Consider the following 22,525-nt stretch of genomic DNA (forward strand, 5'->3'; position numbering starts at 1 on the left):
GCATCTGCAAAAACAGTGATGAACTTGCTTCCTAGACCTGGAACTCCCAGAATCCACGCTCCAGATTCTGCTGTAGCAGTCAAGCCAAGGTTCCTGTTGCCACCTGACCAATTGTTGGGAAGGGTTGCGGGTAGTGATGGAACAATGAAGCTTGGTTGGTCTCTCCTGGCACAAGAGCTCCTGGGGTAGGAATCATCTAGAGAGGAATCTGAAGCATGCAGACCATATGCCGTTTGCAACCTTCCAAATGACACCCCACAGCAATACTATCACTTTTATTATTTGTACAAGCAACCCAAGACAACATATCCAATACACCTATTTTCCCCACAACAACCCTCTGAGGTGGGTTGGGCTGAGAGAAAGTGGCCCAAGGTCACCCATCTGGTTTTCATGGCTAAGGCGGGACTTGAACTCGTGGTCTCCTGCTTTCTAGCCTGGTGCCTTAAGCACTAGACCAGGGGTAGGCAACCTCGGCTCTTTTATGACTCACAGACTTCAAATCCCAGAATTCCTGAGCCAGCATAGCTGGCTCAGGAATTCTGGGAGTTGGAAGTCCGTGAGTCATAAAAGAGCCGAGGTTGCCTACCCCTGCACTAGACCAAACTAGGTCTCTATATACTATATAATAATACTATGCAGGGCAAGAATGAGGCTTCACAAATGAGAAATAGAAAGCAGAAACGAGGAATAATTGCTGTGTGCTGCAACACAAAGGGAAAAACAAAATATTTGGGCAGCCTTTGTTGGGATGAGTTTCCCAGGTTATCTTGGAGAATATATTATTCCTCAACCCGGTAATAAAACTAAATATAGGTGTTCTGCTTAATGTAAAATGTGTCCTACAGATTGAAACAGGTCCATTTCTTGGTGTTCCAGTCCACACCTAATGCACAAACACACTTGTCTAAAATGAAAGGAGTCATCCGGTTCCATCATAGAAATAGCAGCTTCCCAGTACAGCGTTTTGTTTTAATTCAATGTATTTATCTTTAAAAACACACCAGGTGTGACTTGAGTTTCTACTCGATAAGAGTTTGGGTATCAGTGGAAGAAGATTGCAATGTCACAGCCCTTTGGACTAACAAATTAGTCATTGTGAAGATCCTTGTCCTCTAGAGAAAATGGAGACTTATTTTTCCCCAAATGATGTTGTGGTGGTTTGTTTGTTTTTTACATGATGGAGAGTTCTGGAGAACTTGAAAGCCAAAATTTGTGTTTGGGTGACATTTTGGCCAGTTATAATAAAATTATTCCTATATATGGAGTGAGTGGAAAAGAGCTTAAGATCTTGACTTATTCTGGATTCTCCCATGTGCCAACAGACACTTTTTTTTGTGATGCATATATAGTAAAACTTTATTCCTACTGCATTTACACAACATCAATCTTCTGCAAAGGCTTAGATGTTTCTGCTTCTCTAGCATTTTTATCTGTATTGAGGCTGCAAGTGAAGGACATAGAAAAGGGGATAAGAGAGCTTTTTTAAAAAGGTTGACTATTGGGCTTCGATTTACTTGCTTTTTTTAATCCTTGACTAACAACCACAACTGAGCCCACAATTTCTTTGCTAAGCAAGACAATTGTTAAGTGAGTTTTGCCCCATTTTACAACCTTTCTTGCCACAGTTGTTAAACGAATGACTGCAATTATTAAGTTAGTAACACGGTTGTTAAGTCAATCTGGCTTCCTCATTAACTTTGCTTGTCAGAAGTTTGCAAAAGGTGAACACGTGACCCCAGGCCACTGCAACCGTCACAAATATGAACCACTTGTTGAGCATCCGAATTTTGATCACCTGACCAAATGGGGAAGCTGCAACATACAGAAGTGTGAAAAATGATCGTGTCACTTTTTTCAGAGTCGTCATAACTTTGAATGGTCGCTAAACAAATGGTTGTAAGTCGAGGACCACCTGTAGCTCCTTTTGTTTCTTACGCATTAGCTCTGACACGTTGGACTCGGTTAAGGCTTGCTGTTCTCAAGTGAGAAAAACGAAGAAATCTCCATTCCGAATGCATTACGTTCTAAATTTAGATTCACCCTCCCCTCCCAATTTCCTCTCGGCTAGGAGCCTTGATTAAAATTTTCTGTTCTATCAGAAACGATCATTGGCATCATCTGACAGTAGTAAATTTCAGCGCTGGGAGATGCTTCGTATCAAGATCTGCAAGGAATGACAGCAGTAGCCGAAAACATTATAGGGAAAGTTTTTTAAAGGAGAGAAGGAAAAAACACAACAGCCAGAGGGAGAAGCGAGCTGGCCGTGAGACTTCAGCCCTGCTCCTTCCGTGCCCGGGAGAAGAGATTTCACCTAGAAAAAGCTTTGAGTGTTTGACAGTCTCTTCACTATGTGGTGATGAGCGAGTCCATTTCTGAAATGTCCTATTATTTCAATTTGAGATACATGCAGAACAAGAAGCAGCTGTCAGAGAGAGTTTGGGATTCAGTGCCGGACATTAGCTTCCTCTTTTTCGTCCCTGAAAAGTGGACCTTGAAAACATGTCCTGTTCTATGCCCTGAGGTCTGCTCAGAAGAGAGAGATGTGGCGGTTCCTTTGACTGGCCTCGCTCTAGCAACTTCTGCCAGGCTTCCTGCCTCGATCTCCTTCGTCCCTGAAACAGGACCATCTTCTTCTTACGAGGAGCAGCAGGGCCTGGGGAAGTGGTCAGCGTCAGGCTTAATACTTATCACTCCTGATCAGCTCCAGATTGATGAGGGCTGCTGCTTCTGCTAACTTGTATAGTTCTTTTAATTCAGGGCTTCAGCCTCTTTGGAAGTACCCCAGATCGGAGTCTTAACTCTATGCACATCGGCTGTATTTTTGTGCAGGTAGTCCTCGACTTGCAACCGTTCATTTAGTGACCATTCAAAGTCACAAAGGCACTGGGGGGAAAAAAGGGACCTAATGGCTGTTTTTCACACGGTTGACTGTTGCAGCATCCCCATTTGGTCAGGTGATCAAAATTCAGACCGGCTTGGCAACTGGTTCGCATTTATGGCAATTGCAACATCCGGGTTTATGTGATCAGCTTCTGACTGGCAAGGTCAGTGGGGAAGCCAGATTTATTTAACAACTGTGTGATTAATTAGCATCTGCAATGACTCATTTAACAACTGTAGCAAGAAAAGTAAAAAACGGGGCAAAACTCACTTAACAACTGTCTCACTTAGCAACAGAAATGTTGGGCTCATAAGTTGAGGACTACTTCCAATGAATCCCTAACACTCCAGATCAGCCACTGTCCCAAAATGATGAGGGCTGTTGCTTCTGCTAACTTGTATATGATCCTCCTAATTAAGGAATTTAGTCTCTTCTCCATCCAAACTGGATGTCCAACTCAGCGCACATAAGCTGTATTCTTACACAGATCCTTCTCCTATGTCCAGTCCAACCTGCTTCCCGGTAGTGCGAATTTTCCTTGTGCAGTTCGCTCCCTTTAAAATCTGTAAAAAAGTACATGGGTCGAACATTTTTGTCCAAAATTGGCCAGCATTACAGGTTGTCCTTGATTTGAGCCCAAAATTTCCATTGCTAAGCAAGACAGTTGTTACATGAGTCCTACCACATTTTCAACCTTTTTTGCCAGTTGTTAAGTGAATCGTGCAGTTGTTACATAAATCTATCTCTCTCTCTCTCTCTCTCTCTCACACACACACACACACACACACACAAACACAGAGTGACTTTGCTTACCAGAAGCTCCCTAAGAAGGTTGCAAACGACAATTCCACAACTCTGGGATGCTGCAACCATTGCAAATACTTATGCTTGTGGGAATGCTGCAATGATCATAACTGTGAACATTGGTCCCAAGTCATTTTTTTTTCAGTGCCGTCGTAACTTTGAGCACTCATTAAATGAATAATTGTAAGTCGAGGACTACCTATAATTCAGGACTGCCTAATTTTTATTTATTTATTTTGCAGAGCCAAGAGACCTACTTGATCTTTGAGGGATTTGCTGGGATCTACAATCTCAATGACGGGAAGGTCTGGCAAAGAACAAACCCCACATTTAATTTTGATTTTTATAAAATTAATTAAAGTTAAGGGTTTAATTCAACAGTTCTGTGGCGACTTTGGGGGTGGGGCGGGGTTGTTCAGAAAGCTACTGTTAAGAGATTAGTTTCAATTAATTCTATTGTCTCTTGTGATTTTGCCAGCACACTGATTATTGTAATTATTCTTAATTTACCATCTACAGAATACTTGCAAACATTTCACAGCAACACAATGATTTAAACTAGGAAATGAATAATAAAGGTAGAATTTGCCAATTGGTAGTCAACAGCTGGTTTGGGAAAAATGTACATTTTTTTCTTTTTAATTATAGGTCTTTTTACTGCAGTATGGGACTATAAATTCCCAAGGAACATATTAGATAAAAGGATAATTTACATTTCCAATAAGAGAAGAAGCTTGGCTTTGGATCAAAACATTGCAAAGTTCAATATTATCAATTTGATGGTGAAGCTTTTTTTTTAAAGTGCACAGGCAATTTTATATTTCCCTTATAAAATTTAGATGAGAGCATTATGTAAGTAGCACAGGGAATTGTTTCTTTCCCCATCATTATAATTTCCTTTACTACTGCAGTAATATTATTATCTTGAAAGTAAATCAGGGAAGTTTTCCATTCAGCTATTGCTTCTTCGATTGCTAAATTTTGGTTATGGAACAGAATGCTAATTATAAATCTTAAAATCTTTTGTTTTTACTGAAGTAAGTACATCGAGAAGCTCTGAGCAATTTTGTCAATAGACTCTTTTTTTTTTGGTCCAAATTATAAAGAGCTGAGTGCCCTATCCAGATCATTCTTCATATGCTGAATCCTAGAATTCTCAACATTTGATAAAAGAGAATATTTGTAACTCAGGGTTGAAATGAGGGGTCCTTGGTGCTCTCAGAGGTTGGTGGATTTCTTGCAGACATTTTATTACCCAACTAGGTAACATCATCAGTGCTTGTACTGATAATGTTACCTAATTTGGGTAATGAAACATCTGCAAGAAAACCACCAAGCTCAGAGAGCACCAAGGATCTCTCAATTCAACCCTGAGCTAGAAATATTCTCCTTTATTGATATATTTTTTTGGTTTTCATCTAAATGCCACAGAAGTAGCATCTTGCTCTTTTCCTCTAACTTGGTTGTAATTTGGTTTTCTAGAAGGCCAGGTTCCAAATGAAATGCACTTCGTTTATGACCAAGATCACCCAGTTTCCGAATACCAACAATCTCCAGAAGATTTGAAAACAGATCACACAACGAGGTGATTGGGATTTTGAGATGTTTGCAATTTTTTACAAATATATAAATAAAGTGTTAAAGAGAGGCACAGGTGACCAAGGCCCATCGTGCCACCATAGGTAGATTTTAGAAACCCTGACTCAGCTCTTTGTGTTTCATTGGCTGTCACTATGCTCAAGTTAAATCTAGTGCTTCAGTTCCTGAATTCCATTACCATCATAACAGTGGTGGGATTCAAATAGGTGAACAACCGGTTCTCTGTGTGGATGCTACTTCCGGAAGTCCATTCTGGGCCCGGGCAACAAAAAATTAACTACCTGTTCTGCTGAAGTGGTGCGAACCGGCTGAATCCCACCACTGCATCGTAGCCATTGAAGAAAATCCTGTAACTTGAAATCCAATCTCTCAAAGATGCCCAGCTCATAGTTTGCAATATAATTTGGCCTAGTGGTTAAGGTGCTTGGCCTAGAAACCAGGAGACTGCGGGTTCTAACCCTGTCTCAGCCATGAAAGCCAACTGGGTGATTTGGTCCAGTTCTCTCTCCCAGCCCAACCCACCTCACAGGTTGTTGTCATGGAGAGAATAGGAGAAGGTTAGGAATGTTTGCTGCCTTGAGTTATTTAAGAGTAATAAAGGCAGGGTAACAAAAATCTAATTAATAAATAAACAGAAGGGTATTAGGTTATAGGAAGGATGGAGCACCTGTAGCTTTCCAGATGCTTAGACTGTTAATTGGCATAATTCTTGGCTATAATCACGTTGAGTATGCTGTAGCTGATTGAACTTCCACTCAGTTGTTAGCCTCTGGAAGAGAAACCTAATCCATAGAATTTGAGATTGAGGGGGGAAAAAATACAATGATGGATGTAAATTGGATCCAAAACCAAATGTTCACATAATTACAGCTTTCTAGCCATTCTTCATTGCGTTCAACAGAAAGGGGATAGATATAAGTAAAATAAAAACAAGCATACGCACCCCATGGATTTATGCACATAATTTCACATCCAACAAACGGAGCAAGGCACACATTTTCCTCCATTTGTAGATATTTGGCAAAGGGCTTTGTCCTTTCATGCTCAGAGTCATATTCCTAGCCAGAATCACCACTATAGATTTAAAACACTATTAGGAAAACCCTGAAATCACAACAGGTAAAAATATAGCCTGGAGCTTAAGTTGCCTAGACACGTTGTTTGCATTTGTTGTAAAATATTTCCCTTAAGAATGCAAAGCACACATAATTACATTACTGGGTTGTTTTTTTTCCACAACACCACAATGCTGACATAATTATATCCCATTTTTTTCTTTTCCTTTTTTTTAAAAAAATCTATTATATAATTGAAACCATGTCAGGGAAAGCAGGATTCTTCTCTATTATGCAAACAGCCAAAGAGATCTCACTCCCCCCAGGAAGCAGCTTTCATGTTCTACAACATTCAAAAGTTTGTTCCTCCACTGACCTGACTTTGGGAGAAGGTAGGTACAAGAGGTATTGGGTGCACTTAAGATATCAGTGTTGTGGGGTCCCTGATGCTCTCTGAGCTTGGTGGTTTTCTTGCATACATTTCATTACCCAACTGACACCGATGAGGTTATCTAGTTGGGTAATGAAACATCTGCAAGAAAACCAACAAGCTCAGACGGCACCAAGGCCCCCACAGTTCAAGATATTCTCTTCTATCGATATCATCCTTGTGCCATCCAAGACCCATGTTCGCCTTTTGCCAAGGAGCACAATATCTTGGCTCAGCCTTGTCCCATGGGAAGCTCCTTAATCGCAATAGCACTTAGACTTCTATACTGCTTCACGGTGCTTTACAGCCCTCTCTAAGCGGTTTACAGAGTCAGCATATTGCCCCCAACAATCTGGGTCCTCTTTTTACCAGCCTCAGAAGGGTGGGTGGCTGAGTCAACCCTGAGCCGGTGAGGATCAAACCCCTGGCAACCAGCAGAATTAGCCTGCAATACTGCATTCTAACCATTGCGCCACTACAGTTTAAGCATTGCAGATAAGCACTGTTGTGATTCAGGGCCAGCCTGTGGGTCCGGCAGCCGGCTCGGATGTCTCGGATGACTCAGACGAGGGGGAGGAGGAGGGTGTTGAAGACGAACTTGCTGATGATGGCTTGGAGGCTTCGCAGAGCCCCCAGCCAGGGCCCTCTTCTCAGCTGCGCGAGCCCAACAGTGCGGATGATGATGACCCACAGCTGGCCCTGTTCAAGGACGCCCGACGCAGGAGGCAGTCAAGCAGGAACAAGCAGAGAAAGGCTGTGGGACTCCTCGGAAGGAGGCACAGGGAGGCCACGCCCTGAACTCTAAATAAAGGGAGTGTTTGGGGAAGGGCTGGTTGCTGAAAGCAACCGCTCCGTTTGAGGATCAAAGTTCCGGTATTTTGTTTCTTGTTCTGTTGTTTTGCTTGTGAATTAAACTTGGCAGACGCCTTCCAGCCTCAGTTGTTTTCCAGTCTCTACCGTTTGTACAGGGGTTGCCTTTCTGCAAGGCCGGTAGTAGGCTGGTACAGAACAAGCACAGGGAAGGATCGCCCCAAAGGAATATCATGTATAGTTTAAGAAGACAGCAGAATTTTCTGGTGCAACACACTGCTCAGTCTTTCATCTTCCTATTCCAGCACAATGCAGAGCAAGATCACCTCCGGTGAAAGACTTACATTTCCAATCCTCTCAAACGTTTGCATCAGAACAGGTGCAAATATGGGACAAGAGAGATGGTAAGCTCTCTAAAACTCTGGGCTGTCTTACCAACTCCAGATAACTTGGCAAAGACCAACAGCACCTAGGGGTGAAGGTATAATCTGCTCTTAACCTAGGAATTATACATCTTCTATATGACAAGCTGCAGTTCCCTGCTAGGGATTTTTTGTTGCGTTTTTCCCATCCGTAGATCCCTTTTAGCTAGAAATCCCACGGCTTAAAAGTAGAACATTTTGTACGCATGTTATTGATCCGCCATAAGAGACGGATGAGTAATAAAAAAAATGCAGCAGAAAAGGCTCTCCCCCCCCCGCCCCAATCCCCAAGACCGTGTCCTCATTTGGTATTCTTTGCACATAATGCTTACCTGTAAATCTTGCCTTGACCCACTTTTGTTCCAGTCTAATAAGTTTTCTCTTTCTCTTTTGCTTGGCAATTGGCACATGCTGGTTTTTAATGCCCCGGTCTCCATTGGATTCTGTACGATTCATTTAAGCAGGGATTGTGGTTGCCTTCCCATCACTTGCTCTCTGATCCTTCCAGAGCTGGAGAGCCTCCCATCCAGGGGTGAAATGGCAGAGTGTGAAGTTGCTGTCTTGATTGATTATATATCAAGTCATTTTCAATTCCTAGAGAACACACAGATAGACTTTCTCCGCAATGATACGCCTCTAAACCTGTTCTTTCAAGTCTCCCAATGGGGCGCTCGTCACCACCATAACCGATTTCATCCAGCTTGCTTCCGGTTACCATCATCTTTTCCTTCATCTTTCTCAGAATTACAGCTTTCTCTGGAGATCTGAGTCTTCATATAACAGGTCTAAACTGGGATACTTTGATCCTGTTCATTTGTGCTTTGAGTGAGAACTCTGGATTAATCTGTCCAACGATCCATCCATTCTTTCCTTGGCTGTCCTAAGCATGGTGTTCTGGGGAATGAAAATCATTGGGGGCTGGAACCTGGAGGCTAAAACATATGAAGAATGGTTATGGGAATTGGGTCTGTCTAGTCTAGTGAAAAGAAGGACTGAGGGGGGCATGATAGCTGTGTTCCAATATTTGAGGGGCTCCTACAAAGACTAGGGGTTCAAACTCTTTTCCAAAGCACCAAACAGCAAGACAAGAAACAACGGTTGGAAACTAACCAAGGAGAGAAGCAACCTAGAACTAAGGAGAAACTTCCTAACAGTTAACCAATGGAATAGCTTGCCTTCAGAAGTTGTGGGTGCGCCATCACTGCAGGCTTTCAAAAAGAGACTGGACAATCTTTTGTCCGAAATAATATATGGCCTCGTGCTCAAGCAGGGTGTTGGACTAGAAAACGTCTGAGCTCTTTCCCAACTCTTTTATTCTCTGTTCTATGAATCTTCTCCAACTCCATAGTTCAAAGGCATCAATCCTCTTCCTATTCTGCTTCTTCAGAGTCTAACTTTCACTTCCATTGAAGGTCACAGGGAGTACCACAGCTTGGATGATTGTGATCTTTGTAGGTACAGACATATTATGACATTTTGCTGTCCACTGCCTGAAAAAAAATAACCATCCTGGAAGAAGGCATTGGTAAACCATTTTTGTGTTTTTACCAAGAAAATTACAATACTGGGTCCACTAATTCATTGGGAATTAAGCTTGGCTCAGAGTAGACTTTATTTCTTATATATTGCCAGAAATCACACATCACATTCATCCATTAACTGTATGTGGCTTAGTCAGTTTTGGTTTAATACGTTGAGCAAACAGTCAAGTCTGAAAGTCTAGGTCTAGGACCATGCATGAAGTTCCAATTAAAGTGATTTATTATTACTTTTGCCTACGCATAGCAGTCTACTCAACTGTTAGCACTATTTTGGTGCTAGATAAGGGTCAGTGGAATTCAAGAGGGATTAGACTTGGTCCATTTACGGCTATGTAGAGACTCTAGGCAGATTCCTTTTTTGACTTTTGACTTCCAGGTTTTGCCACTCCTTCTCCCCAAACACAGCCATTGCAGCTTATAAACCATGATTACTGTTTAGTGAAACTTCATGGAACTCAGCTTATTCCACAGCTCACAATAAAGAAAACCTTTGTTCAATGTGATGCACCATGTAATCATTGTAACAATAGCTGTCAAAGACCTTCTGGAAGACTTTAGTCATGAATCTTTACACAACCTGGACATCTTAGAGATTGTGCATAGGTGGCTCCTACCTATCATGCCTAATTGCTCACCATGCAGCTGATGAACCCTTACAAATAGTTCCAGGGGAAAAATCTGGAATATTTCATTTCTACCTCCATTCCAGATGGTAAATCTGTATCAATCCATCTGGAAATGTCATAGTAAGAGATGCCCCCAGTGTGTTTCTATAACCCTATTCAAGGTGAATGCCAAGATTGTCAGTCTTCCACCATCCACCTGCATTTGCAAAGAGAATCCATAGATTCTGCTGGGGAATTAGGCAGTGAGTAACATGAATTAGTAAAGCCATTTATTAAGACCACACATATGCAGCTCATTAGGCATCTCAAGGTGCTGCACATGGCAATGGGGGAATTTCAAACTACAAGCAGCTCAAAACTGCTGCCATGTGGGTCCACTTTTCCTTTGGAGGTTTCCTTGCCTGAAGGATTTGGGCACATCTCCAAGTAGTGGCTAGAGACGTGTGTGTGTGTGGGGGGGGGGTGTCTGCCTAGTGGGATTTTTTTTTTCTTGTTACATGGCCTTTGCTCAGGAGAAAAAGTTCAGTTTTGATTGTCTATGGCAGGGATCTTCAAACTTGGCCACTTTAAGACTTGTGGACTTCAACTCCCAGAATTCCTCAGTCAGCGTGCCTGGCTGAAGAAGTCTGGGAGTTGAAGTTCACAAGTCATAAAAGGGCCAAGTTTGAAGACACCTGGTCTATGGAGACTCTCAGTCATCCAGGTCATACTTGTCTCAAAGGTGCTTTTTACAAAAGTCCACTGGACTGATTTTTTTTCCCCTTGAGGAGGAGGAAGAAGAAGATGTTTCGCATCACCTCCAAGAAACTTCATTGGCTGAACTGATCCAACTGAACTGAGCCAAACTGATGAAGCTTCTTGGAGGAGAAGCAAAATGTCTTCTTCCTACCCCTCATGGGGAAAAAACAGTCCAGTTCAATTTTGATCACAATTGTTTCCTCCAATTTGAAAGAAAAGAAAAAGAGTGTGGTGGGGTTCAGACCACAGGCTAAATGCAGAATCCAGCTAACAAACCAAAATTGCTGTGATGACATAGCATGGCCTAATTCACACAACCCCCTGAAATGGTAGTCAGGTTCTCACAACAGGATGGGCCACAAACTATCCAATCTCACTTTAAACCAGTCTAGCCATTTGCTATGCTTCGCCACAAATCATAATTATTTCTTAAGGAATCTAGTTCTGTATCTCTCCGCATCTAAGATATACACCCTGCTGTAGTCTATACAGGTAGTCCTTAACTTACGACCACAATTGAGCCCAAAATTTCTGTTGCTAAGCAAGACAGTTCCCCCTTTTTACAACCTTTCTTGCCACAGTTGTTAAGTGAATCACTTCAGTTGTTAAGTTAGTAATATGGTTGTTAAGTGAATCTGCCTTCCCCATTGACTTTGCTTGTCAGAAGGTCGCAAAAGGGGACCACATGATCCAGGAACGCTGCAACCTTCATAAATAGGAACCAATTGCCAAGCGTCTGAATTTTGACCAGATGATCAGAAGTGTGAAAAACAATCGTAAGTAACTTTTCTCAGTGCCGTTGTAACTTTGAGCGGTCATTAAATGAACTGTTGTAACTTGAGAACTGCCCGTATATTAAAGCTGGCAACTAAATTGTACCTGAATACAGGTATTGGAATAGTGCCCCCTCCAATAGCTGAGACAACTTGTAAGATGAGGCATTGAGGTAGTTTGTGTGGGTCTACCATTGAGAATTTTCTATTTTTGAATCTGTGTAAGCTTCAGCCAGCCTGGTGTAATTCCAACAAATTAACCCAGTGGCTTTGATCGGTAGTTGCTTTTAAACTATGGGTCTTCAAACTTGGCCCTTTTATGACTTGTGGATTTCAACTTCCAGAATTCCTCAGCCAGCATGCCTGGCTGAGGAATTCTGGGAATTGAAGTCCACAAGTCATAAAAGGGCCAAGTTTGAAGACCCCTGTTTTAAACAAAAGCAGCATTGTTTCATTACAACACAAGCCCTACCCCTTTAAATGGACCTGGGGTTTTTTTTGTTTTGTTTTTTTGCAATGCTTAGTATGACACAAGTAGACCCTGACTAGCAACCATTCATTTAGAGCAGAGGTCCCCAAACTTTTGGGCACCAGGGATTGGTTCCGTGGAGAAAGGTTTTTCCACGGACCAGAGAGTGCATGGTTTTCTGTGCTGTCTGCATCCTGCAAATGGGGCTTCGCTTGTGCGGACCAGTTGCTAGCATGCCGCAGCCCGGTACTGGTCCACAGACTGGGGGTTGGGGACCCCTGGTTTACAGACTTCAAAATTGCAACAGTTCTGAAAAAAGTGACCTACAACTGATTCTCACACTTACAGTTGTTGCATGCTTCCTATAGTCACACAGTCAAAATGCTTGTCAACTGGCATGTATTTATAACAATTGCAGTGTCCCAGGTCATGTGAATGCCATTTGCAACCCTCCCATCCATCTTCTGACCAGCAAAGGCAACAGGGGGAGTTGGATTTGTTTAATGATCACATGATTCACTGAACAAGTGCAGTGCTTCACTTAGCAACCATAGCAAAGAAGATTGGACACAACTCGCTTAACAAATGCCTTGCTTAGCAAAGGAAAGTCTGGTCCCAACTGTGTTTGTAAGTCGAGGACTTCTTGCCTCTTAAAACTGGCAGCTACATCAGTAGCAGAGGAAGCACATCAATCTGCATTAAAATTAATTTGCTGACCATAAATTGGAGAGACTTTTCAGCACAATTGTATTCAATAACACTTGAAAGCTAAATGAAATAGCTCAATTAATAAAAGGCGGTCAAGCTTTTGCTACTATAGGATTCTGCAGTTGTATTGCGGCGCCCACTTAAGATAACGTAGCTGGCTCTGGAGAGGAGAAACTGTCGCCAGGCAGAGCCAGTCCAGCCAAGCAGGACCAGGTTTTTGTCAACTTGCCACCCAAGGGAGAAAGCAATTGGTTTCCTTCAGGGATAGTCAGAGGATCCAGGACTGAATGAAAAACAGTCAAAATGTAAGTTGTTTTCCATGAGTGGAGTTGTGCCACAATTCTGAAAAACATCAGTAATGCTACAATGTCGGTAACCAGGGGTAGGCAACCTTGACTCTTTTATGACTCGTGGACTTCAACTCCCAGAATTCCTGAGCCAGCCATGCTGAGGGGAAAGGGAGAGGTTTCCAAGCTGAGCCATGCTGGCTCAGGAATTCTGGGAACTGAAGTCCACAAGTCATAAAAGAGCCAAGGTTGCCTACCCCTGCTTTATAGTCTTCGATTTGCAGCCATTTGTTTAGTGACTGTAAAGAGTTACAACAGCACTGAAAAAGAGTGACTTATGACCATTTTTCACACTTACGACCATTGCAGCATCCCCCGCGGTCACATGGTCAAAATTTGGACTCTTGGCAACAGGCATGTACTTATGATGGTTGCAGTGTCCCCAGATCATTCTGTATTAGGTCTGTCATGTTCTACGCAGAAATGCAAGATCCTGCGCTGGAGGTCCCCTCTGTGCAACTCTGTGGCCTAGTACCCATGTGAAGTCTCCACAAACCTAACCACATGTGGCTTTTCCATAAGTGATCCATATTTGGTTAATCTGCACAAGTATAAAAGCAGGGTAGGCTCAGGGTATGTCATTGCTGTGACATTTTTGGAGGCATTGTCAGTTCTTCTCATGTCTGACTCTGAGGCAACATCAAACAGGGAAGATGATGCAGCTTCCGGACAGTTGATGGATTAGCCATATATTCTGCATAATGCATCTTCAGTATTTAGGGCAACATGTGCAGTGCCTAAAAATAGACATCTAGGGTCTCTCTTTATGAGATTCTCATGATATTTTCCCTAAGGTGGTTTGGGGCACTTGGGGGCCTCTAACAACCACAGATTCTTCCCTGACTTCCACCACATAGGCCTTTTATTACTAATGGGCCTGGGGAAAATATCCTAGAAGAAAGCTATGTGTATATGTATGTATGTAGACACATACACATACATATACATACACCATGCTACAGGTAGTCCTTGACTTGCAACCACAGTTGAGCCAAAATTTCTCTTGTTAAGTGAGACATTTGTCACATCGTGATATATGATGGAAAATTTAGGCTCCACTACGGTTGTAAGTCAAGGACTATATATTCCAAGAAACTCATGCAGAGAGTAAAGCTATAACTATATGTTATAGTCATGATATAGTAAATAATTAATCAACCAGAATTCTTTGCAGCTTTCCAAACAGCCTTGAAAACCACAGGATTTGCCAAGAAAGCCAAGGAGACATAAGGCAGACCATCATACCACAGACCAGTAGAATACAGAAGCAGAACCAACTCAAATCAGAGGACAGAGCAGCCCTCAAGAACTTAAAAAGAAGGGCCTGGCCATCCCCATCTTCCCACAGACAAAGGCTGAACCACAGTTGGATACTATATAACACATTCAAAAGCCAAAGAATTCCTGGGGGAGAAAAACCTGCATCCAAGTCAAACCAACCCAGTACAGAAACTCAGCAAACGGATCAGCTGGATTTCTTCGATATATCTTAATTGGGGACGTTAGCACCCTGATGGTTAACTGCTTCAGTATGTCTCATTTGGCAGGGCTAACCCAGTCAGCTATCATTGGAAATGGTTGTTCCCTGACTTGGTTATTACCTGGATGAGTGACCACTTGGAAGTCTCAAAGTTGTAGACCAGACTGAGGCGTTGGAGAAGGGAAGCGCCAAATGGCTTCCAAATTATTGCAAAACAAAAACTACATCAACCGGACTTTGATTACAGCTACATACACTCCTGCTTTATTCATGACATTTTCTAACATTCAGCTGACATTAGGAATCCTTTCATGCTTTTCCCATAACTACTTCTGACGTTTCTAAAAAGACAAAATAAAAGGCCAATCTGTTCAAAAGATGGACAAGGAATATAACCCTGCTACGTCTTTCAAGGTGGAGGAACTCCGAGGAAGCTTCTTGCTGAAACCCCCCCTTCAAGGAACTGCTGAGGCTTCCTAAGCAGTGGGGTGGGGGAGCAGGAGGGGCCTTGCAGCCAGATGAGCTTGCAGAGGAGGAGATGGCCGAAAGAACACTCTGTGCGCTTGACAGCCAGCCTCTGGCAAGAGCATCAGTGAATCCGTGGTGGGATGGAGGCTGGCCAGTGGACATGGTTGGCGCCTGGAAGCATTTTCCATGATGTAGGCTGTGAGGGGGGGGGGAAGGGGATGTTGGTATCCAAGCAAAGAACAAAAAGAGGAGGAGGAGGAGGAGGAGGAGGAGGATAAAAAGAAGAAGGAGGAAGAGGAGAAGGAGGAGGAAAGAAGAAGGAGGAGGAGGAGGAGGAGGAGGAGGAGGAGGAGGAGGAGGAGGAGGAGGAGGAGGAGGGAAGGAGATTTCCTCCACCTAATGTGATCTCCCTTGAACATCTGAGGAGGGTGAGTTTTGCCTACAAGAGATAAGGAAGCTGAACTTTCCTTAATCCTTCAAGATCTGAAACTTATGATTTCAGATCTAGTCACCTTATTTCACAATCAACACCAACTTCTAACTGACAGATGCCAGTCTGGTCTCAGGGCAGAGCACTACTGGATGGTTTTCTCCAAAGTCATTTCAGCTCTAGTGGTTGGGGCTAAGTTGCTCTTCTGCTCCCACCCTTTTTTCTTCTTCTTCTTCAAATTCATTCCCATGGTGAACAAATTCTATCGTGTGCTGTGTGAACACAGCAGTTCTATGTTCTCAGCCCTAGTACGGATTTGAACTTGTTGCATGAAGCTATCCTGTAGTTTTTACACTGTAGCATCTTTTCAGATAGTTCATCCTGAAAGAAATACTTTCATTTAGTAACTGGAGGTGTAGCAGCTGGGGAAAAAAAAACCCTCAGCAATAATAAGTAAAGAATTCAGTACACAAGGATCCAATTTGTCCCAAAACTCCCATGGGATGTAACCAGAAAAGTGACCTGTGTGAAAATAAACTCTACACAAGCACTTTTATTAAAGCACTGAACTTCAAAGGAAGTTTATTCTTCAATTCAGGGATGCTGCCATTTATTTCAATATAAAATCTCTGCCCTACCCCCAATACAGCTGAAATGCTTAAACATAGCTGCAGATGTTTCCATCTAAAGAGGGGACCTTTGTAAGGCCATTACAGTATGATCTATTTTTGGTAATATATACTGCTCAAAAAAATAAAGGGAACACAAGATAAGACATCCTACTATTAAATACAGTACATTGTGTTGTTTAAGTGTTCCCTTTATTTTTTTGAGCAGTATATTTTATTGATTTTTTAAAAAAAACATAAATTGCTTAATAATTGGTGAACAGTGTGTTGTCTGGGTTACATTTGTAAAACAATCACTAACAACTGATTTCTATAATATTAATCCACATAATAGTTTTAGCTGATTTCCTCTTTTCTCAAAATATCTTCTTTTGAAAACATTAAGTTAATACAATCCTTATTGTTTTGATAGATAACAATGAAATATATATTTTTCCCAATAGTCCTAAAAATAATAATATCAATATAATATTTCTTTTCTATCCAATCATTCTGGTTGCCTTATCACAGATCCTGTTACAGTCCTTATTTTAATTTGTTTCTCCCACCAAATTCTAGATATTCTTACTGGTTAAGATTTTCTCAAAAATTAATTACATTTAAGAATTTAACTCTATTTTTCCATATGAACCATCTCACACTTTTACATTTCTTAAAAAATAGATAAAACAGTAGAAAAAAAAGAAAAAAGCAAGCATAAAGAAGCATAAAAAATAACATACTACTTAATATATATATATATATCCCTTCTAAGCTAATATGTATTTATTTCCTAAATTTCTTATTCTTGTTAACCATAATTAAAAATATGTTTAATCTTAAAACATTCCATTTAATACATCTAGTCATCTAGTTCTTTGACTCTTATTCAAAACATTTTTTATCCATTATAATTTTCTTAAATTCAATCACATTTAAACATCTAAAACATTTCCTTTATCAGCCTGTGGACTTCAATCATGCTGGCTTGGGAATTCTGGGAATTGAAGTCCACAGGTCGAAAAGTTGCCATAATTGTTCACCCTTTGTCTTATACTTTCTGTGCACAAAAATTGGCTTGCTTTGCAAATTTAACCATAATATATAGTCTGTTAATGAATTATTGGGAACTGTATCCAGTCACTGCTCGGGCTAGATCCAGATAATTTGAATAATATGTTTTAATTATAATTTGCTGGGGAAGTCATCATTGGCTGGCTGGCTTCACCTATCACATTATGCTAAAAGCTTCATGCTATGCCCAGACTGTGTCCTGTCTCAGACAAGTGACAGATTGTCATAATGAGAGTAAAATATCAAGTAAAATGTCACAGCCAGAGGGGAGGAAAGTCAAAATAGTTAACATGGTTGCCATAGAAATGTAACTGAAGCCCCACCCCCTTTTAATAACATGTTAAAAAAGGAATTGTGGTGTCCTTGGTGCTCTCTGAGTTTGGGGGTTTTCTTGCAGACGTTTCATTACCAAACTAGGTAACACCATCAGTGCTAGAAGGGAGTGGGGTTTGCTATTGTTATATGCTAGTTGCTTGCCCTGTTTTGGGGTCTTGCAGTTCATGTTGTATTAAGGCATTGTCTGAAAATCTTCCCAGAGAACATCCATTATTAAGTGGATTAAACAATAACCATTCTAATGATCAAGTACCATAACCGCTGTACTTAGTCAGATGCTAGCTAGCATGACAGCTATGTCCTTTCCCTCGAGAAATAATCAATGCATTTTCAGCAATCAGAGCATCTCTATTATACCAGCTCCTTCCACTAATTAATCAAATGACAGAAGCAGCTTCTGAAGCTTTTCTGCATTCGCCAATATGAAGTGACAGCTGAAACCATCACAAATTCATCCCAATGGAGCTAATGGGAGAAGAAGGAATCTGCTCTTCAACACAGTCAAAGCCTGTTGGTAGCCTGTGAAAACGTTCAGGTGGAAAACTAATACAATCCATTCCTCGTTTTTTTTAAGGCCACCCCAAAAATAAGGGGAAAGAATGCAAGCCAGTTTAGTGCAGTGGTAAAGATGCTGGATTAGGAACTGGGAGACTGTGAGTTCTAGTCCTCCCTTACTTAATGTCAGGCCCCAAGAACGAAGAAAGACACAGGGAGTTACTTTTGAGCAGTTTCCTTTATTGTTCCTCAGATAGAGACATAAATCTTGCCATACTAAAGTAACTAATGAGAATTGCTAGTGGGGAGCCTTCTGTGAGGTCTTTGGTGCTCTCTGAGCTTGGTTGTTTTCTTGCACACATGTCATTACCAAACTAAGTAACATCATCATCATCAGTGTTAGTAAGAAGTGGGTTTGCTAGCAGGGAGAAAACCCCACTCCTTACTAGCGCTGATGATGTTACCTAGTTGGGTAATGAAATGTCTGCAAGAAAACAACCAAGCTCAGAAACAACCAAGGATCCTACAGTTCAACCCTGAGCTACAAATATTCTCTTCTATCAGTACCACATATGGTTGTCTGATGCTTCAGAGGAACTTTCTTAACTCTCTCTCACCAAGCTACCTGACTTTTGCTGCCTCTTTGCCCTCTGGAATGCAGGCCCCTCTTTCTTGGGAATCCAGACTACATTTTACCATAGCCATGGAAGTCAGAGGGGTGACTATGAGCCAGGTACTTTCCCTCTGCTCAGCCCACTTGGAGAAAAAAGTAGGTGAGATCATGACATACACCATCTTGAATTGTAGAAAATTATTATTATTAATAAGAGGTGTAATTGAGCTGTATGGTTGTTGTTTTTTTGAAATCTGGGCAGCCTAAGGTCTTGTCATGCATGTTTGGCTTTACAGCACTCTGTTCTTTATTCTGAGACAAATCCTCCAGTCAGTGATGAGGAAAGAAACCAGGAAGATCCATTTCTCATGCAAATATCAATGGACTCCAGGAGAAAGATTAATCATTTCTTTCCAGAGGCTTTATGGGTCAAAAACTGTTGATTTTCTACTCCTGTCACCTCGCCAAAGCAAGTGCCTTGTGGCTTTCTTTCCTTGCCTCCCACCAATATTTTCCAGTACAGTTAAAATGAGGAATAAAACAGTAATTAAAACTAACTTTGTTAAAGACACTAGAGGAGACATGTTGCCTGAAAGAGAGATTTGGACTAGTAAATTCCAAAGGTCAGAACTGCCCCTTTTCTTGCTAATTGAGGGAGGGATGGAGGCAGGGATGGAGAATCCAGAAATCCACCAGATTGATGCAATTAGAATGCATGCAAAGGACACTTTTACACGGCCATCACACTCCACTCCTCGTTCCCAGGTGGCCTTCCGTTTTGCTGACTCCAAACTCTCCAAACACAATATCAGCCTCATTGTCCCAAATTTCTTGAGTCTTGCAGAAACAAAACATTCACCTCAGTTCCACTCCACGCAAAATAAATGGTTTGACTTACCCCTTTAACTTTCTCCTCGAGGCAGATTTCATGAAAAAGAAAGAAAGAAAAAATCCCAGCGGATCATGAGAGAGGAAGCTAAAAGGTTTCAGGTTATCTTTCCTCTTCAAGGACCAAAAGTCCCAGAGCTGAAAGGCATGGGGGAACAAGGTCCCTGACACAGGAGGACTCCTGGGGTAGCCAACCTTGGCAACTATAAGACAGGATTTGAAGAACATTACAATCTAATTAAACTTGGTGGGGGGAACCACACTATTTCCACGTTTGGGTTTCAGATTAAAAGCAGAGGTGATATTTGTGCTTTTAGGAAAATCTAGCTGGGGAATATGTAATAGCTCTCCCTCAGCCTCAATATCTTTCGAATTCAGGTTCCTGAGTCAGTCCCCAGGACGTATTAAAATATTTAGAGATAATTATTCTCTCAGTGACATGGAAAGATAACAGTTTTAATGAATAGAAATATGCATGAAAAATAGTTCGAGGATTTGGGCTGAAGCACCCCCACACTGTGAAGTCCCCAGATTTCATTCTTACAGCGTATTCACACAACATTTGATGTGGATCCTTGTGGATCTGACAGTCTACACAGGGTGGTGATGATCATATACATTGCAGGGTTTCCTCCTCTCCCCCCCTCCACCTGATGCAACAACCCTGTCAGGTAGGATGGATTGGTAGACAGTGGCCCCAAGTCATCCAGCGTGACTCCATGGCTCAGTGGTCCCAAATTTTCCACGGTGACTCCATGGCTGAAAGTGCACTTAAATCTAGGTCACAAATGAAGGCAAATATATTTGTCCCAGGATAATGTTGCAGGATCCAATCTGGGTCGGTCACCGGGACCTGGGGTTTAGTCTTCCGAGCTTTTGGATTCATGCTGGAACCCTTCCTCAGAGAACTTCTCTCTCACCAAGATGCGGTGTTCCCTGAGGATGGGCTCCAGCATGAAGGCTAAAGCTTGGAAGACTAAACCTCTGGTCCCGGTGACCAACCCAGATTGGATCCTGCTAAACCTAGGTCTCCCTACTTGGAACAGTTCCGCACCTGCACCTCTACACCACACTGTCCTTTCTATTTCAGCACAGAGCCAAATTTGAGTGGTTGTATTTCATGGCCAAATACGGGTGCTTCCACCGCCTGCCATATCATGCCATGTTTTTTTTGGGGGGTCATGTTTGTTAGATTACTCACTCTATGCCTCTCTTAAGCTTAGATACTTAACATCGCTATGTCAACCCTGCTAACATCAGATGTTTTTGCATTGACAACAGATGGAAATGTAGCCATTTTTTTCCTTTCGCTTTTAGAGTTAAATGATGCTGGGGAGGGGGGGATGTGAATGAGAGTCCAGCTAGACATAACAACACTAAACTTAGCGTGAGAATCAAGGTTACTGAGCCCAGAGCTGATAAAGAATTGGTGGGCTGGAGAGCTGGAGAGGAAGCCCGCGCTTCAAGCTAATTGGGGAATGTGATTTATGACTGTAAATTGGAGGAGGGAATTGTGCTTTGATACTATGTACCCAGAGGAGGGGAATTCCATTTTTGGCTTCGATTATGTAAGTGCCGATATTATGCTACTCAATTAAAGATTCTTTAAGGGAAACAATGCCTCGAAGTTCTTTTGAAGAGATGAAATTACTTGAAAGAACAGCCCATTGGGAACTGAGTCTTCCTATTGTCTTATCTTCTCCTGGATTCTAATCTATAAGCGTGAGCAGAACAGCTAAGATTATAACTAAGGCATTTGATCTAAGAACCCGTTATATTGAACAGAACGGGGGTATCCTGTAAATGCAATGAATTTACCTGGATGCTGATTCCATGCACCACATATGTATTTATAGAAAGAATATTTGTAGCTCAGGGTTGAACTGTGGGGTCCTTGGTACTCTCTGAACTTGGTGGCTTTCTTGCAGACGTTTCATTGCCAAATGTCTGCAATAAAAGGTAACATCATCAGTACTGATATTATCAGAGAGCGTCAAGCACCCCACTTATGTATTATACCGCTGTATTTTCTTTTTATCTATTTTACCCTGGACATATATCCTGTATTTTTTATTTGTTCTGTATTTTTCATACGGTTGTAAGACTGAGCAATCAGTAAAATATCTATTTCAGCAGAGAATAAACCTGGTTACTTAACTGTTAGAACACAATAAGAGGTTCTGCTAAGAAAGATCTCTGTTGCTTTCCAGAAATTTGGCCATAACACACTTGTTGCCTGGTCTGTCTACTCCGAACTGGGCAGTTTGTCTAGGAAGACATTCCTTCTCCATGATACAAAGTCCTGGCTCTATCAAAGGGGTTGTTTGCTCACCTAAATCCCATCATTTTTCAGGCTGGTTGTTTTTAAAAACTTCCAAAAGGAAGCGTTTCACACAAGCCTTAATTTCACCCCCAGAGAATCCGACTTGGTACAGATTTCAACCAATCAACCTTTCTCAACCTCTTCCTAGAAGTCTGGAAAATCTTGCCCACATTTCATCCAAGAAAGTTCTGAAATATCGCTGAATATAGTCTTTGACGGATTTTTTAGGTTGCCAAATTGCAGGTGTGGGAAGGAGAGGGCACTGGACTGGCTTCCTTTGGGGAAGGAATCTAATCTAGAGAAAAAGGCACACCTGAAAATCAAATCCGCCTAAAACTTGAGCCTAATTTATTTGAGCATTCTAACATGGATCTTCCCCTTGCATCCAGCAGCAATTGCTGGAATTGGGAATGTCTAGACTCTAATCTAATGAAGAGAAGGATGAGGGGTGACAGGATAGCAGCCTTCCAATATCTCAGGGGCTGCCCTAAAGAAGAGGGAGTCAAGCTAGTCTCCAAAGCACCTGAAGGCAGGACAAGAAGCAATGGATGGAAACTAGTCAAGGAGAGAAGCAACCTAGAACCAAGGAGAAATTTCCTGACAG

The sequence above is a fragment of the Vipera berus genome (genome assembly GCF_964194415.1).
Source record: "Vipera berus genome assembly, chromosome: 9".
Taxonomy (NCBI): domain Eukaryota; kingdom Metazoa; phylum Chordata; class Lepidosauria; order Squamata; family Viperidae; genus Vipera; species Vipera berus.